The sequence below is a fragment of the Caretta caretta genome, chromosome 1 (assembly GCF_965140235.1).
Source record: "Caretta caretta isolate rCarCar2 chromosome 1, rCarCar1.hap1, whole genome shotgun sequence".
Lineage (NCBI taxonomy): Eukaryota > Metazoa > Chordata > Testudines > Cheloniidae > Caretta > Caretta caretta.
In genome coordinates, this window is record NC_134206.1 from 344,823,966 (window position 1) to 344,843,930 (window position 19,965).

General features: G+C 41.3%; 1 long non-coding RNA gene across 12 annotated transcripts in view; it reads right to left on the reverse strand.

Moving 5' to 3' along the window:
* The window catches only part of LOC125630552 (uncharacterized), a 183,246-nt gene that overhangs the window by 12,646 nt on the left and 150,635 nt on the right, over window positions 1-19,965 (reverse strand). For 10 of the 12 annotated variants that reach the window (XR_012666626.1, XR_012666623.1, XR_012666617.1 and 7 more), the window contains 2 exons: window positions 9,185-9,268; window positions 8,761-8,924 (listed from right to left, as the gene is read on the reverse strand). This is a non-coding gene — a long non-coding RNA (uncharacterized LOC125630552). Of the gene's footprint in view, window positions 1-5,992; window positions 6,066-8,760; window positions 8,925-9,184; window positions 9,269-19,965 lie in introns of all 12 variants that reach the window. The other 2 variants (XR_012666616.1, XR_012666625.1) reach the window with 2 other exon arrangements.

Consider the following 19,965-nt stretch of genomic DNA (forward strand, 5'->3'; position numbering starts at 1 on the left):
AAACTATTTCCAGTGTTATGGTAGACGTACTCAAGATGAAAAAACTTCTGTTAGTATTTTATAGGTTTTTAAAAAAGGTGTGAAAATTCAAGCCCTACTTCATTGAAAAAAGACAGTTTTGAAGTTTGGAAAATGCTTGTATCCTTGCCGATATCTCCTGAGTTTGATGTATGAGGGTGAAGGATACAGTAGGAATGCCCAGATTTGATCTATCTACCTACCATGTTCAGTACAGGGATGATTTACATAGTCTCTAAAGTGCCAGGCACACCTGCATACTACGGATATACTAATTGAAAAATATCGGATTTGTTGTGCCACCTTGTTAGTGTGCCATGGCCAAATAAAAAATAATCAGTAATTATTATTGTACACACTTCCATAAAATCTTTCAGAAATTGATTGCAAATCGCTTTACAAAGTTGGAGATTATTATGTCCAGCTTACTGGAGAAGTTAAGTGACTTGCCTAAAACTGCACAGTGAGTCAGAGATGGAGTGGGTAACACAACTCAAGTCTCTTGTTTCCTAGCCCTGTCCTCTAACCATGCTAGCCCTGTCATGAAGTCAGCCAATCTGATCTTGCCTAGTGTGCCTGAAGCACTGCCAAATGTTTCCTGTTCTCTACCGTTTCTATGTGTCATTACTGAGCTGCACCATGAAGAATGCTAATAAAGTTGGTTCAACTCTTTAGTTGCATACTTGCCCATCCATTCACCCACTCCTACATTCTCTCCCTTGCCAAACTAATTAAACGCCCACGCACATATTCTCGTAATCACGCACCCACCCAATCGCACATTCTTTCATTCACTTTCCCATTCAGTTACACAATCTTATTCTCAAACACCTTCAGTTCATTCACCTATAACCTTGTACTTTCTATAGTCTGCCTAGCCTAGCCTCTCTCACCACCCAAACCAGCGTGCACTTCTAGATGTACCCTACTCAATTATGCTGCTGTGCTGGCTTCATGGATCCTCTGGCCACTGTCCAGCTTCGCAAGACAGCTGTCCTCTTTTGGGGGGAGGGAGAGGCATTTATTGTGGAGCCAGTCCTTTAGTTCTTTGTGAACAAAACATTTTGCTAAATTCTCTGGGTCCAAACTGAGTAGGCACCCAGTGCCATGTGGTGGCACAGCAGCCTGGAATTAGTTCTCTGTACAGCCCTACAGTACAGCCCAACATTTTAAAAAATGTCCTCAACAAGAGAAATAATGACAACAAAGGACAACTAGGAAGGGAATTGATTTTGTAAAAATAAAAAGTAGGTAAGGGGATACTTGGAAAATTTGAACACATACAAACAGCTGGTCTGGCTGATCTCAGGGTATTATGGGAAATAGTGTATATCTTTTTCATTCACAATTGTTTTTCTCTGTCATTTTCTACACTTGCAATCTGTCTACACTACAGCTTCCACTGTTGCTACAATTGGAGGAGAATTATGGGTTCAAATATTCCCGGTGTAGATGCACTCTAAGGGCTCATCTACATGGGAGATTTTTTGTTATACCAGTTTATATTTTTGGGAAGTTATATTGCTAATGTGAACACTCTTATTCAGAAATAAGAATGGCTTCCAAAGTGATATAAGCTAAAGCAGTAGAACGTACTCTCATACCAGAATGAGTGTCCATGTAGGGAGTTATTTACTGGTATAACTATATGGGTTTAAATTCACACCACCTCTTACTGTAGCCAAGTCCTAAAGGAGCTTAGTTAAATGGTTTCTAAGATTGGCAAATTATCATGCCCTACCCTTTCATATTTGAAGGATATTAATACCAAGGGGAAAAATGATATAGGATGGAACAAGGGAATATAAGCTAGGAATAATATGGTGAAACTAAGAAATAGTAAGTGTAAGCTGAATATCAGGAAAAATCATCTTGCCAGTGAGGTCTGCATGGCTGTGGAATAGACTCCTCAGCGAAGAGGTAAAAGACCAGCACTTAGAATATTTGTAACTATAGTGGAATAAACAGTAGAAAATTTTCTGTAGAGAATATGAATTGCCAAGGAGATGGTCCATATGATCTAATAGATCTTTCCAACTCTTAACATCTATGATTCTTTAATTCCATATATCAGTCCTTATCACAGGGTTGGCAAACATTAGCAGCCACTCTCCTAGCCTCCTGATAATCAAGTTTATAATCAAGATGTACAATTAACATATGATGCTCTAACATAACTGCTTGCAGCCCAGTCAGCACACAACTGCAGCCCATGTGACATTCTCAGGGCCATAAGGTAGTATATATATAGCATGGATGTGGCCCATATAACACATAGAGAGTTGCATATGTGGCCCACAATGGTAAATAAGTTGAGAACCACTGGTCTAACATCTGCCTGTGATAAGTATGCCACTCTGGCATCAGAGCTCTGCATTTCTGTCATTAAAAACATTGACATGAACTGCAGGCCTGTATTCAGAGTAGCGGCCGTGTTAGTCTGTATTCGCAAAAAGAAAAGGAGTACTTGTGGCACCTTAGAGACTAACCATTAAGTAAGCAGCATCAAATTTAAAGTAAAGAAATAATCGTCTCCACTCTAAAAAAGTGCCCAGTGTCACTATTTGACAGGTGTTCTGTTAATATAGAGTCCAATCCTGCCAACACTTACATGTGAAAGTATTTTTATCCAGGTGTGTAAATCTTTGTAGGAATGGACCTATAGTTAACATGTGGAACTTTCAACTAGTTTCTTTTGAAATTTCTAGTTAGAACTTCCTCCCTTAAGGTGAAATGCCAGATTCTCCACTAAACCGCCTATGTATTTTCTTTTCTATTTTCAAGTTATTAGGTAAGTGTAAATATAGCAAGAGAGAAAGCATGAGAAAACACATGGCATAAGAGCATTGCCTATTTATAAGTATGCAGAGGAGAAAAACAGACTATAACAATGGTAAGCCTAAGAGACAGGAAGTAAAGAAGTGGAGAAAAAGTAAAAGACAGAAAAAAACACAAAGGAAGGGGAGAGAGAAACAGAAGAGAGCAGAACAGGTAACGCCGTCCAGTATAAAGAACTCTTCTGTGGTTGGTGGGAGTCCCTTACCTGAACAATTTTATTATCTGCAAGTGGAGTTTTTCCTAAAGCTTCTACATTAGCACCAGTTTTCAGAGTAGCAGCCGTATTAGTCTGTATCCACAAAAGGAAAAGGAGTACTTGTGGCACCTTAGAGACTAACAAATTTATTTGAGCATAAGCTTTCATAAGCACCAGCAGCTCCTTCATTAAGGCCTTGATCACAATGGGATCAGAACCATGTGAACTAAAACCATGTGTAAATCTCATGATCAGAGTGGACAAGGATTTTTTTAAATGAGAAGTGTTAGGAAATACTTTGTAGTAAAGTTTGGCTAATAAGTCAACTATATAGAATCTATAAAACTTTATAAATACAAGGTATGTCTTCCTTGCTGGAGCCTATACAGCAAGGGTAGTCACCCCAAAATCTTTTTATTTATGTATTATTATTATTGTGTTTTTTAATTATTTTCTCTGGAGTCTGGACCTTGACTATACCTTGACCAAGAAATTTGGACTCTGACAAGAAATAATTGACTGCTCCTGCTATAGGGATTCCCACGGTATAAATAAGTACGCAGTATATTTCATTTGCAGGTACATTGAGACTGCAATCATAGAATGTGACTGCAGCTCAAGCAGACATACCCAAATTAGCTTTATTTTAGCTAGCTTGGGTCCCAGAGCAGTGATGCTTCAGCAGCACATGCTTCAGAATGAGCTGTACAAGCCTGCCTAGAACCCTGGGTAATTACGTGCAGAGCTAGCCCGTGCTGAAGCACGTGGTGTCCCTGGAGGTGTCGCAGCTTCACCACTCTGGGAACTGACCTAGCTAGATTAAAGCTAGCTTGGGTATGTCTACTCGAGCTGCAATCACATGCTGTGATTGCAGTCTCAATGTACCTGCAGATGCAATATTACTTACTTATTTATACTATGGTAATGCCTCGAAGCGCCAAAAAGGATTGGGATCACCACTGTGCTACGCACTATATAAAAACATTAACAGAGCCTAGAATCTAAACAGACAACACAGACAAAATGAGAGAGAAAGGAAGTATTCCTATTTTATAAACGGATAACTGTGGTTCAGAGGAATTAAGTGACTTGCCCGAGGTCATACAGGAAGTCTGTAAAAGAGCCAAAAATTGAACCTAGAATTCCTGAATCCCAATCCAGTGTCTTAACCACAAGACCATCCTTCTTCAACAAACACATCCACCCTGGTAGAACTCTACTAGCTACAGCTGTGTTTCCACACTTGCACATTGTTGTATGATTTCATCGTAAATACAGCCGAAGAAAGAAACGATATCATTGAGATAGGATATTGTAGAACATGAGAGACCATTCTGGTCGGTCATCTTCCATATCTGAATCCAGTTCATTGGACATCAGTGCACCAGGTCAGTAAGGAAACAAACAGAAAGAAAACAAGATCCACAACTCCCTCTTTTTACACACAACAGCTTGAAAATACACCCGATGAGTTACAAATATACCTTAGAGACAACATGAGTCCTGCCCTAACAGGAGAATAATATGTTTCAATGAAGTCACACAAATGAGGGTCATTCTTGTCAGTTGCCAGCTTGTGCAGATCAAGGAGTGACTGGTTAACATTCATACAGTCTACCTGTATTTTTGGAAATATTTTTATTTTTGGTGTATAAAAGTATATCAAAAAGTAAAGCTGAGATCTCAGTTATGAATTATTTTTGCCCAGGACAATGTATCTTGCAGAACTGCGACCAGGGTGGGGCATGCAGGGCAGCCGCCCAGGCTGCAAAGCCACAGGTGCAGAAAAACAAGGCAAAAGAAATGAAGAAAAAAACCGGTAGGGGATGCAAATGCTTGCCCTGGGCATTAAAATGCCTAGTTATGGCTCTGATATCTTGTAATAACAGGTCATACACTAGGGAATTTCATTAGCTGTTTTGGTCCTTAATGTTGTATCTCCCAAATTCTTGGGGCAACTCTACCATTTTATCAAACCTAATAAAATTCCTACCACCACCACCAATTCTATTGTGCATGATAATCCTCACCCCCGGATTCATGACCATAGCCTGCTAACCCTGCCTCCACATAGGTAGCTTGCAAACAACTGAATGGGAATGTATGGAGCACAGGTGAGTTTGGACCCAGTACAGATAATGATAATTAGATAAAAATTGTGCCTTCTTGCTCGTTCGCCATGGTCCTAGTGTATCTGCACTGCCATTTCTGGTTTTCTTTACTGACCAAAATTATAACTTGTTATTCCTGTTAGCATTACAGATAAAACACAGCTACTGGAAAATGAGCTGGCTCCTGTTCCAGATCATATGTAAGTTACCAATTCTGTCCATAAATTTCAACTGCAGAGTTATTGTTGATTACGTATAGGCCAGAAAGAGCCCAGACTGACTATCAGATTCCAGGTGAAGATTGCAGAGTCCACAGAAAACAACAAAAAAGCAAGCAAACAAAAACTCCAAAAACTATCTTTTTACTTGTAAACTGAGCAGACTTTATCTGGAGAGACAAACATGCAATGAAGCCATTTCTACACTTGAACTTTAAGGTACAAGAATGGAGCCTGGGGTATCAGCGGTTAAGAATCAGTGTTTTGGGGGCTGACACTGAGAGGTGCTGAGTGCTAGTCTGACTTGACTTTAGGGGCTGTGGCTGCTCAGCACCTCTCAGTATCAAGCCTTAAATGAATAAAGCACAAGAGGTGATGGATGCTTTTTATTAGAACAGCACAGAGAGTTCCAGTTCTTTTCTCACTGAAGTTAATGAGAATTTTCCCCTTTGATTTCAGTGCAATCAGGAAGGGTATATGGTTACAACAGACAAGTTTTAGTGAGGCAGATTCATTCTTCAAATGACCCTTCATCACTGGAAGAAGGCACCTGTGGGGATCTGAAAGTTCAAGCACTATGCTGGTTCAATAAAAAGTATCATGTTACCCACCTTGTCTATCTAATTTCAAATCATATCCGTGTTTTCTTCGTATCCAATTTCTGATTTGTGTTCAGTCCTATAGCTGCAACGATGAAGTAAGAAATCTTTAACCCTTTCATTTACTAATAGAGCATGCAAACAGGCAGTTTTCCACTCCAAAGACACTGCAAGAATGGAGCGGAGTCTAAACTGACTCTATCTGCTGCTGTATTTTATAAGGACAATCACAAGAAGCAAGAAAAAAAGTCACCTGGAGCTGACTTATCTTTGGAATCCCCCTCTCACATCACTTTTGATTACACTGTAAAAGCCAGAATACAGTGAAGATACTACAAACACAAACTCAAAACTGAATGATCATTAGTCTTCCAAATAAAAAAAATATCTTTTCCCTTAAGTTATTTTCGGTGCAGCAACATACAATATTCCCCATACATACAATACCACCTTCTTCCAAGAACAGGTGATTTTAAAAAACAGCAGTAAAACTCTGCATCCAACTGTGCAATGCAGGTGGATAAACGACAATTAACTGAAGATCAATTTTTTTTCTTTACATGTGGTCGGCTTAAAATTTCTCAGTAATTGAGTCTGTTCTTGTGTAAGCCTAAGGAAATTTGATCTGCCATTCCAATTTATCTTTAACAGTTAAGAACTTAGGGGCTATAAAAATTCACAACTTCCTCTCTCTCAATTTAAAGTGATAAGGAAAAAGTGTTTTTAAAAGTACAGTCTCCACTGAGAACATTCTGATAAGTTTACAATTAACTGTGTGATTTTAGAGATATGCAATTAATTCAAGAGGATACTTGGCAAAATCAAAATTCACGAAGTCTAATTCACTAACCATACTTTTTTATTTGTTTAATTCAAGAACATTTTCCCCACCCTTTCCTCTTCTTAGGCTTTTCACACCCACATAGCAACCACACAGCAAGTGACTTTTCTTTGACCTTGACGCCTACTCCTTCTGGTGGAATCACTCACTAGAAAGTTAGTGGATAGTTTAAGTTCTTATACTAAGATATGAAGGAAGCATCAAATAAAAGGAGACATGGGTCATGTGCTATATCTTACCATTTTTACTGGATAGCTTAATTCACAGTTCTGTAGGACCTTTGCTATACAGCATTCTTTGATGCCATTTCAGCAAAGAAAATATAACAGCCTTATTGCAACTCAGCAACCAATAGCATTTGGAAACACGAAGCTTCCTTGTGCCATACATCCAGAAGGAGAAAAACTGTACATAGTGAATTCCAAGCCTTGTCTGGGACCACTAAGATACATCATCAGTAGTGACTTACTTTTGCATGGAAAGAGAAGAAATATCAAGAAACAAGATAAGGTGGGCCAGGTAATATTTTTATTGGACCAACTTCTGTTGATGAAAGAGACAAGCATTCTAGTTTATAGAGAGCTCTTCTTCAGGTCTGGGAAAGGTACTCGATGTGTAACGCACTAACCCTCCTTTGTCCTAGGACTGCAGAGGTGTTAAGTGCCCACTTTACCTTGAATGATGTTTTGCAACATGTGTTAACTCCTTATACTAAAAATCTGTTTCACCTTATATTTAGCTGTGACTCTCTGAGTACCTTTCCCGGACCTGTGTAAGCTTGAATGCTTGTCTCTTTCACCAGCAGAAGTTGGTTCAATAAAAGAGATTACCTCACCCATTGTGTCTCTCTAATATCCTGAAACCAACACACCTACAACAACACTGCAAGTAACGAGATAGACAGGCTAACTATCACTTCCATGCTTAGCCCTATCACCCTGTAATGTACTACTTATTAGTTTACACTTGGTAAACAGTTTTCTGTAAATTAAAATGCTACAAGTGTTTTGGGTATCAGAAAATCAACTTTCTATGCAGAAGGAAAATATAATATTTAGGACTGGTAGATATCAAAGCACGTTAGTAAAGGCGAGTAAGCATCATTATTCCCATTTTAGTGATGGGGAAACTAAGAGTAAATAACTTGCCCAACAACAGAAACAGTGGCAGAGTGAGTAACAGAACTCAGGAAGTTTGATTCTCACCCCCTGCTCTATCTATTAGACTGTACTGTCCCTTTGTTAGCCAACACTATTAATACTTTTATAATAGACCATTAATTGTTAATGTCTTTGTTGGAACTTACTGAAATACTTAACAACAACAGCCCGTGAAGCATATCCTACTATTATGAAAAGTATCATCGGGTTTTGATATCCATACATGGGCATCATTATTTGGTATCTAATTCAAAGGACAAATGCATGCTCTTCAGTTTATCTGTAATACATTGGAAAGAAGAAAAGGAGTACTTGGGGCACCTTAGAGACTAACCAATTTATTTGTCTCTAAGGTGCCACAAGTCCTCCTTTTCTTTTTGCGAATACAGACCAACATGGCTGTTACTCTGAAACCTGACATTGGAAAGAGGAATGATGGCTACTTTATGAGAATATCTATTCGAAGCCTGACGGATGGAATACTCTGCCATCCCTTCTACTGGTTACCATGATCACTAGAGAATAGTTTAAACAACACCCTAAAGAGTAATAATATGGTTCAAAGTTTGGCCTCAAAGTTTGGCCCCATATCAAATACCCTCAAACTCTGGGAGGCCAGTTGGTCTTCTCTGAAAAAGTTGACCCAAAGCATTGAAGCATATGTTCATTTAGCTTCCAAAATATTCCAATCCAGAATAAAGGTCAATACCACCTATGCTTTGTTTCTTTAGTGCGGTTATACTTACACCCAATGAAAATGAGAAATGCATTAAACTTACCACTGTACTGTCATGAGCAGAGCCATCGCAAATATGGTTAGATTTTCTCCAGTGCTCAGGAATTCAACTCCTCTCAGGCACAAAACAAAGCCAGAATGCAACATGCACTAGGGCTACCTTTCTTCTGCTAGCCACGTTCACATGCTCACATATGTCTTCTGAATCTGCCATCAACAAAGGAAACCACAATAAGGCTGTTTTCCCAATTCTTCATAACTGAGTCAGTAGGTCAACAATTCCAGCAGTTTCAGAGTCAGAGCAATTCCCTGAAATGCCCTTTTTCTGGTGCTACTGGTAGCCCATCTGCTTTCTGAACAGAACCAATGCGCTCCAAATAACCATCTTGTTTTGGCACAGACATTAGTCGTTGATGAAACTCCATTTTGCCTCTCATGTCTGGGGAAAACTATCACAAAATACTTACAGTTAAAGATACATTCAGGAAAATCCTCCTTATTCACCATGTCCACTGCTTCCAGTTGTCTTAGCTCACAGTCTCATGTTTCGACTATAAAGTGGTGTGACATAAAGAAAAATACATAGAGGAATATTAGATATATTCCAAATATTTCTTGCTCCACAGAAACACAGAATATACAGCATGTGCATTACAACTGCCCTGCTGAAACAAAGAGACAACACTCAAGCTGTATCCCTTTTTCCAATTCACAACTCAAGACGTCTGGTTAAAAACTGGTTTCGTAACAACCTCTTAACTACCACCTACTCACATCACAGAACATTTCTTGCAGGAAATGCACAGGAAATCACCAGCCAGTGCCAACAGATCTACTACTCCAAGAACTAGCTCTTTCAGATGGTCCTTCATCGTTCGGAAACTGGGAGGCTTTTACTATCTCTCTTATTAAAATACACAAGGACATATATACTTATTTTAAAGTACTTTTAATTCTAATCCTGAAAAAATTTGCCCGATAAATCATCATTTCAAAACCCGTCCATTGTAAATGAAGGGAATTTCACAATATCCATTCCAGCAACTGCAGCTATTCATTTCTGGAAATGATTCACTGGACAAGAATCAGAATGGTGGAATTAATTTTTAGAGACAGATTGCATTCTGAATAGCATACAAAGACTCTGTAGTCAGCCACGTGTCTTTTTGACCACCAACAGCAGACCCCTGAATCATCCAACCAAAAGATGACTCGTTGTGAACTATTTCCTCTTATTTTACACTCCCACAGTGTGCTGTGTGCCACTGGTATATCCTGAACCTAATTCCCACTTTGATAAAAATTCCAAAACTCATCTCAGAAGGCTCTGGCCACATTCTAATGATACAGCCATCTGCCAGCTTTTACTCTGAGTCACCTGTCAACTACAGAGAAGGAAATTAGTCAGTAGCAAGCACATGAAAGCACACTGATAGTGAGTAGCTGCTTAAGAGTGCCATGCATGCATTTTAGAAATGTAAAATCGTGGCATGCCCAAGCTATCCTGAAGAAAAGCAATAAAAATCTATAATATTAAAATGTGAAAAAGGTGAAGATCTGTCAAAATAAGATGGCAAATAGGCAGCATTTCAGTTTAGCTTTCAGTGCCAGCATATTGGAAACAGCAGTGGAGAGAGGACAAAAAAATTCACAAACACTAGACCTGCACTGTGCGTGACAAGAAAAATAATTAAAACAACAAGAGAACTAATCTGCGGCTGCTTAGAAAGTTAACTCTTTGAAGGAATAGGTTAAAGTAAGAGAAAATAAAGGCAAAAAGTCTTACACGAGAAATATTTACTCCACAAATAAGGCTAATATAGTGAATAGGATTACTCATGTAAGTAAAGGTTGCTGGATCAGACCTTAATAAGCTTTCCAACAAGTTTAAGATCACATGAGGTTGATAATCTCACTGACTATTAAATAGTTACTTTTCAGGATCCTACAAAAATGGCATTTCAGTTCCACAAACACATCTCTAATACAGCAAACTGCAGCTCAACTGAAAATGCAATCAAATGTTGGATCTCTGTGGGCCAAACTATCAGGTCCTTACTCAGACAAAAGTCACACTGTCTTCAGGGAGTAAGGACTGATTAACAATTTAGGGATTTAAGGATTTCGGCAGTTTTTTATTTGGTTTTATCACTGACATGTAGCTCTACATAATCAGCCATCCTAATCAAGATTTCAACTTCTAAATAAGAGATAGGAAATTAAAAGACAAGAATGGTATCTGTCACTTAGAATCTTCAAAGCACTTTACAAACTTTAACGAATACTTAAGATCAGACGTCTCTTACAGAAAGGACCCAGATCCCATGTATCTGTGATGAGGGAGGAGGTTAGAATTGGGGAGAGGGAGTTCTTGTTTCTGTCTAATACTTGGACTTATTCCTGCATAGGAGATGATCTAATTATTCAACATCTCCGTATATTTCCCCACCCTTCCCCATGTGTCGGATTAACATATTTTAACAATCCATCTCATTAAAGAGAAAAAAAAAACCCCAAGAAAGGTAAAAGCTCCCTAAAATAAATAAAATAAAATAATTGCTCTTTGTCTATATTTAATCATGCACCAATCCCAAACTCTGTGGGTGCATGTACAAATCCAAGCAATACAGAGTATATGACAAAAGCTAAACAAAATTCACTCCCCATCTAACAACTAGATATAAACACAGCTCGCTTCCCACATTCAAGACAAAAGCCTGAACAACCAATGAGCTTTGAAGGTTAATAGTTTTGGGCTCAGCTAGACCAACAAGCAAAGAGCATTATCAAGTTATGGCCCCTCCGTTACTTCCGAACGTGCTGATATTCAAAAGTAGGGCTATGAGCGAGACTGCATTAACCGATCTCAATTACCGGGGGGAAGCAGTGCAAGGGGGGAAGAAAGAGAGAATGGGACCAAAAGCACACAGGGTGCTAAAGATCACCTTGAAATGCACCCCAAATTTAAACAGAAGTTCAAATGCAGTTTATATGGCACAGGAGTACGGTGCTTTCTAGTCAACCCCACTGCACATGCATGATGCCTACTGAAGCTCTGAAGTGGTCTTCATGTTAAGTGCCTTATAATAATACATTTAATAAACTGTTGGATGCTCAGCCCTGTTCAAAAAATCAGATCGTTTAAATAGGTGCCTCAATATGGATTTGGGAGACTACCTTGAGGCTTCTATTTTTTAAAATCTTAGCCTGGATTGTTACTGTAGCATTGTTTATGAGTGCTGGGTTGCACACATTGGATGCTGTTGCACATGGCACACTCTGGCTTGGTACTGTAGGGGATGGCAACATGTTATCCTAAATCATGAGCTCCTGGCATTTAAGTGGGACAAGAAGTATTGGGCTTAATTTGCAACAAGGGAGATTTAGGTTAGATAGTAGAAAAAACTAACTATAATGGAGTTAAGCTCTGGAACAGGCTTCCAAGAGAGGTTGTGGAATCCCCAGAACCAGAGGTGTTTAAGAACAGGTTGGACAAACACCTGTCAGGGATGGTCTAGGTTTACTGGGTCCTGCCTCAGTGGAGGGGGCTGGACTTGATGAGCTCTTCAGGTCCCTTCCAGCTCTACATTTCTATGATTCTAAATATATATATATATATATGTATGAATGAGAGAGAGAGAGAGAATTAAGCATTTCATTAAAACAAAATAAAAACACATGGACAATGAAGAAGAAAAGGTCACATTCTGCGCCCAGAAAACCTTGAACAGAGTCCCCCTAAAATATACTACCATCACCAGCTCTTCCCAGGGAACACTTTTTACACCAAGCTTTGCTATAATCAATAATATAGTAACAGTGCCTCTATATAAACTTGTTTATGGTTATTACTAAGAATCAGTCAGTGCCGAAGCAAGTATTTTATTGTGAAATGAACATGCTGGATTTATTCCTAGTTAAAACGTATACAAAACCCTCCAGGACATAAACACTTCCTTTATAAGAAATTAGGCCAGTATGGAAGGTACAAGAGAACTCTCTTGTTACACATTCATAAAATTCTACACATAAAAGACTTTCTACATTACAACCATAAAATCACACGGTGTGTCCCCCTAGCACAAGCATTCAAGAATTTCCTGTCATAAAACCATAACCAGCCCAGCAAACAAAAAAAACCCACATAGGTAAGAGGCATCTGCATCTTATAAAAATACTGTGCTTTCAACAGAACAATCAGACGGTCCCAGGAAGGGTTTATCTTTAACCCTTGTTGCAGATAAAATGGAGATGTCATATAATCTTTATTGGCTAATTTGATTTAATGTCACACAACGGTAGAAGCTATTAAAAAGATAACATTTGATAAATATTACCACAAAGGGAAAAAAAGAAGACTACTTACCAATGCTAGAGTTCTACAAATAAATTGTTTCTGCAGATCTTTCCTGAGTGGAACACTGAAGCACAGCAAGTGACTCCATTCAATTGGGCTATGCAGAGGCAATTTTTTGAAGAACTACATTAACTCATGGTGAAGGCTGAATTTCAGTAGTGATGGGACTGGATGGCAGGCTTTAGGAGTATGTGGGAAGATGAAGAGCTGTTCTGCTGACTCATCCTGGCAGGTAGATCAGATGGGCCACACCAGACCCATTGACCCAATGCACAGAGGCTAGAGAGCTTCTATGTAACAAGAAAAAGCTAGAGACAGGGACAGGAGGACCTGCAAGGAGAAACCCTAGGAACTGTGAGCTCAGGCTAATGTTTACATTTACAAGTGCAATCCTGCCACAATGCTTTGTAGCAAAGGTAAGATAAAGGCAAACTTCCAAGAAGGGAGTAAATTTGGATCATAACCCACTGGGTGTGTGCCTGTACCAAGTTCAGAGTGGCGTGGGGCTCATGCCTGTTTACAGGCGTGATCATAAGAATCAGTCTCTTGTGTCTTGGGGCTGAAGCCCAGATTTCTGAACAGTTTGTACAATCTGGTCTGGATCACTCAAGGACCTTAACTAATGGGGATGGGGAAGGGGTGGGGAGAGGAGTCCAATTAACGGTGTGGGTAGAAAACATGGTCTTATGGTTAAACCCCAAGCCTGAGAACTAGAACTCCTGAGAACTAGAACTTCACTGTGGGAAACGGCGCAGGCTGCAGGGATGTGCTGGCCGCTCTTTCCTGAAGCTCCCGCTGGCCGGGAACAGCGAACCGCGGCCACTGGGAGCTGCGGGCGGCCGTGCCTGCGGACGGTCAGTGTAAACAAGCTGTCTTGTGGCCCGCCAGCGGATTACCCTGACGGGCTGCATGTGGCCTGCGGGCCACAGGTTGCCCATTACTGGTATAGAATCAGCCCTCTCAGGACATGCTTCCTTCCATTACAAGGGCTAGTTTTCCCCAACAGTGTCAAGCATTTTGCTTCAGGTGGCACAAGCATTTGCACAACAAGCAAGCAGTGATCCGTAGCCTTGTGAATCAGCCTCTGTGTGGGTCCACTGCCTCTTGCACTGGACAAGCTTCAGAGTGTACCCAGTTGTATCCTGTTGCACTGGCTTTGGCAAAGATGATAGGGTTGGGCATCGTCACTTCCCTCCCATTAGCATCTCACTCTGTTGGAGGAGTGCTGCCCGTTCCATAATTCAGCTCAACCCATTCTGAACTGCAAACCACAAACTTAGATCAGCCCTAGCTAATGTTTGGGACCCATTCAAGAAGGACAAGTCAGTTCAACATCTCTGTAACTATGAACAGAAGATGTCAGCAGTATTTGCCACGGCTTCATGCCCATCATTCTTCAGACCCGTGAATAGGAAGAATTTACATTTATCACTGTCACCTTAACACTTGACTCAGTCCTTGGACTGGATTTTCTCCCACTTAAGTCAATGGCAAAGTAAGTGTTGATTTCATTGGCTGCAGAACTAGGGTCCTGCAGATAAACCAGGAGGCCTGGGCAAGGCAGAACAGCTCTCAGCACAACCACCACTGAGCATTACCTTTCTCCTTTCCTCTTCTGAATAGGATTTGACTGTTGGCAATCTCAGCAGAGGCCAAGGACCGAATAGACATGGAAACTGAGCTGCCTCTCAACCAAAGGTCACCTTTCAGATCAGGATTGAAACATTTGGATAGGGCAGGATGGGAAAGCTTTCCGTGCCACAATTCATGCTACGGGAATGTCACTCTTTTCAGGGCTGTTAATCCAGCACCAGTTACATATAAGTGATAGCCAAGTCCCAAGCCACAGGGCAAGTATTGCTGAAAAGCACTGAGCGCATTTCTTTGTTGGATATCTTTATACTCCCTAACAACACAGCTAAATACAGTAATGATCCTGTTGCAGAAAGAGTGTCAGATAATCCCTCTGCTCTGAATATGCAAACAACCCATAAGCAATACAAATCAGCTGGATTTCGAACATAATGATGCCATTGTGCCTATTTTATCCTTCTCTTCTCCTTATCAGGTCTACACAGTGAGGAGAGAATGGGCCAGTACCATGAAGGCAGCATGGTTCAACAGTTTGGGTATAGGAATGGAACTTTGGGCAAATCATGTCACCTCTCTCTGCCTCAATTTCTCCAGCTCTACAATGAAATTATTGATTTACCCTTCTGTGCAAAAGGCGTAGAGATCTACAGACTAAAGACACCACTGTTTGTGAAGCAGTGGGTTTTCCTCCACACCTCCATCCACTGAGTGGAAGAAAAATAAATCCTCTAGTATTCGGCTGTTATAGGTGCAGCAATACCTGCTGGGAGTCACAGTATAGTTTTAGGGTACGTCTGCACTACAGCTTGAGATGTAATTTCCAGCTCAGTACACGGACTAGCTTTGATCGAGCTAGCACTTTAAAAATGGCAGTGGGGCCACAGCAGCCTGGGCAGCAGCATAGGCTAGCTGCCAGAGTACAGTCCCATCCAATTATCCACATTCAATCCAGTCAATTATTCAAATTCCTTCTGTTTTAATAAGGAGGATGTTTGTGAGGAAGAGAAGGGAGTCTTGTGGCTAAGGCACACTGTAACACTTTCAAAGTGCTTAAACTGGGAGGCCTGTGTTACATTCCCTATTCTACCATGAGTTTTTTGTTTTAACGGAGGCAAGTCACACAACTCTCTATAAAACAGGGATAATGATGCTTAGCTACGTCAAGTCCAAATTTCCCACAGGTGAGGACAAAATAATGAAAGGGGACGTTTTGTTAGGAAAATTCAGTGAGAATTTCCTCATAGAGATGTCTATGAGGAACCCCGCCCATCCAGAAAAGCTGCCCCCAAAGACGGTGGATCCCAGGAGACACATGGGAGAGCAGGACCAGTCAGCAGTTCTCGTCTCTGACACCTCCCACAGCTCCTTGCACAGACAGCATGGTTTCATTAGAACCATACTTCCTGGAATTCCTCCTGGCCAAAGCAACTCCCTGAGAATCTAGGAGGGATTACACACAAAAAAGTTAACAAAGTTTCCTCTGGCCCATCTCCCTCCTTGCCCAGCTGATAACCAGATACAGATGAAGGTTTCTACAGGATCTCGGAAGGTACAGTAGAGCATAGTGATGCAGAAACATCTGAACCCCCCCATAAGCATGCTGAAGGGATGACAGATCCTGGCAGACACAATCAGGACCTCAGTCTGTGCCTGCCTGTTCCCATCTGAAATCCATGAATGTTTTACTGTTGATTTCAAAGGGAGCAAAAACAGGCACTTTGCAAGTATCAATCCATTGACTTTAATTAAGAACTTTGAGATCCTCAGAGAGAAGAGGCTATATAAGCACACCGTATTATTTCTTGTTATTATTAATCTTAGGTGATATGAATAACTATTTTCCATTAATAGATCTGATTTATAAAAGCAGATTTATTTATTTTAGTAAAAGTGGCTGTTTAAGCCTATGTTGGTGATTCAGGATTTTTTTTTTTTTTTGCAAATTTAAAAGATAAACATAATTGCTTTTCAGTTTTGTTCTAATTGCATATCTCCTGTTTATTTAAATCTACCATCCCCCTTTTTACCCAGTGTGTAACAATATTACTGTACTGTAGTAGATTAGCAGCTTTATGCATACAACTGGCTGTGGTCCATGATTTTGGTTGCCCGGAATAATCAACATCCTTGGTCAAAGAACATCTAACAATTAATACACTCCATTTAGCTGTCACCAGTGATGTCACCAAGTGCAAAGTACAACAACAGAAATGACAGCTAGGCAAGATGAAGCTTTTCTGAAGTATTGTTCAACCAACAATCTCACAAACCCTTCATTATTTATCTGCCTGCGGAAATGAACGCCACGCTAAGAACACCCTACGTATTTTTTATCCCGAAGTAGGAGATACTTAGTCAAATTCACTACTCTCAGAGCAGAATGTGTACATTACATTACAAGCAGAATCATATGCTTTTGGAGAAACGGAAAGTCAAGAGCCTGCCCTTGCACTGACGGCTACTGGGTTTTCAGGAAACAACCCTTGGCTATCATGCCACACTAGGGTGACCAGATGTCCTGATTTTATAGGGATAGTCCCGATTTTTGGGTCTTTTTCTTATATAGGCTCCTATTACCTTCCACCCTCTTCCCAATTTTTCACATTTGCTGTCTGGTCACCCTATGCCAAACCAATGCATTAGTGCACCAGGGAATTCACAGACTTGAGTGGACCAGCTTCCAGGGTTCTGCAACTCGCTTCCTGATTGGCCACATGGGCTTGACCCTGGTGGCTGGTGATTATACATAAACTTCCAGCTTCCCTTCTGGCCTTGTTTGAGCCAGGACCTGCGAGTTGCTACTTGGGCTCACCTGACTTTGCCTTATAGAGCTGTCTGATGGAGGGTTGTTGCCTCACCCTAACCCCAACAGCTGCCTCGCTGTACCTCCCCCTGGATTGAATCTCCAGGCAACGAGACCTCTTGCATGAACTCTGACCATTGATTGGGACTGCCCTTTGACCGGCCTGACCCCTGGCATTACATGGAATCCTATTAAAGCAGAGAGATAGATGTGAAGTGTATCAGACAATAAATCTGAATGATTTTCACTTTTAAAGTGTCCCTGTACACTGGACAAATATGTAAACCACTTTGTTTAGTTTGAGGTCCCCCACACAATATTTCAGCATGGCAGGGAAAGACACAGGTATATGTAGGAACAGGAGTAGGAACTCCTGAATCACTGATAATAATACTTTGCACTTTTATCATCTACAGATCTCAAAATTCCTCGCAGAAATAGGTAGTATCACTGGTACCAAGCCTTGGCTACACTGCAATTGCTTGCACTGTACTGCTGGCATAAAGTGGCACTAAAGGTCAGCCCTCTGCCTCCCTGTGGCCAGTGTAGGGCTCATGGCCAGGACTTCCTTGCACCCTGTTCATCTGTCTAAGGGTTTTATATTGCTCCCTCCCTCCCCCACCCCCCAGTATCTGAACTCCTTCCTTACACAAATCAATACTGAAGCCCCTAGTTGACTTCATGGAATTTCTGGCACTTCTCCCTTTTCAGAGTCAACGTTCTGCTTGAGGTCGGGTTTTATTTGTTTGTTTGGTTTTGATACCTAGCTCATACACTGGCCATTGGAGCCGTTGGCCCGTGATGCGTTTGAGAGTAATCCTCACACTGCTCGTACATTGAGGACTGGCCTGATACTCAGTCAACACAGAATAAAGGGAGCAAAAAGGTGGTTAACCCATCTTTCTGCTCCCTGTCTTCCTGTGATGTACTGTGGTTTCCTCAGCCCCCACAAAGGCAAGTTAAGTTACTTGCCCAAAGTTACGCAGAGGGTATAAGGTGGATAGAAAGCTGGCTAGATTGTCAGGCTCAATGGGTAGTGATCAATGGCTCCATGTCCAGTTGGCAGCCGGTATCAAGTGGAGTGCCCCAAGGGTCGGTCCTCGGGCCGGTTTTGTTCAATATCTTCATGAATGATCTGGAGGATGGTGTGGATTGCACCCTCAGCAAGTTTGCAGATGACACTCAACTGGGAGGAGAGGTACATACGCTGAAGGGTAGGGATAGGATACAGAGGGACCTAGACAAATTGGAGGATTGGGCCAAAAGAAATCTGATGAGGTTCAACAAGGACAAGTGCAGAGTCCTGCATTTAGGACGGAAGAATCCCATACACCACTACAGACTAGGGACCCAATGGCTAGGCAGCAGTTCTGCGGAAAAGGACCTAGGGGTTACAGTGGACAAGAAGCTGGATATGAGTCAACAGTGTGCCCTTGTTGCCAAGAAGACCAATGGCATTTTGGGATGCAGAAGTAGGGGCATTGCCAGCAGATCGAGGGACGTGATCGTTCCCCTCTATTCGACATTGGTGAGGCCTCATCTGGAGTACTGTGTCCAGTTTTGGGCCTCACACTACAAGACGGATGTGGAAAAATTGGAAAGAGTCCAGCGGAGGGCAACAAAAATGATTAGGGGACTGGAACACATGACTTATGAGGAGAGGCTGAGGGAACTGGGGATGTTTAGTCTACGAAAGAGAAGAATGAGGGGGGATTTGTTAGCTGCTTTCAACTATCTGAAAGGGGGTTCCAAAGAGGATGGATCTAGACTGTTCTCAGTGGTAGCAGATGACAGAACAAGGAGTAATGGTCTCAAGTTGCAGTGGGGGAGATTTAGGTTGGATATTAGGAAAAACTTTTTCACTAGGAGGGTGATGAAACACTGGAATGCACTACCTAGGGAGGTGGTGGAATCTCCTTCCTTAGAAGTTTTTAAGGTCAGGCTTGACAAAGCCCTGGCTGGGATGATTTAATTGGGGATCGGTCCTGCTTTGAGCAGGGGGTTGGACTAGATGACCTCCTGAGGTCTCTTCCAACCCTGATATTCTATGTTTCTATGATTCTATGGCAGAGCTGGAAATAGGACCCAGCTCTCCTAACTGCCAGTTTCCTACTTCCTACGCTGGATCATGCTGCATCCAGCTTGGACATTTTCTGTATAGCCTTCACTTACTCACTCAGTGCTTCAGTTTCCTCTTCTGGGGATGGGGATGATAACTGATAACTGTACAATGGGGATGATAACTGCTTCACAAGGAAGGCTGGGAGGGTGTGTGTGTGTGAGAGAGAGGTTATAGTTTACTGTTTGTAAAGCATTCTGCAAACATACAGCATTATTACTAACATCCTCATCAGCTGACATTTCTACAGCTCTCCATCATGTTTGCATGCTTAGGAGTATAAGGAGCCCTGAGGGCATGGGCTACAATGACTCAGTGAACAGACAGGTGTCATTTCTGCACTGCTCCACCAATACCCCTCTAGCCTGCCCCACCC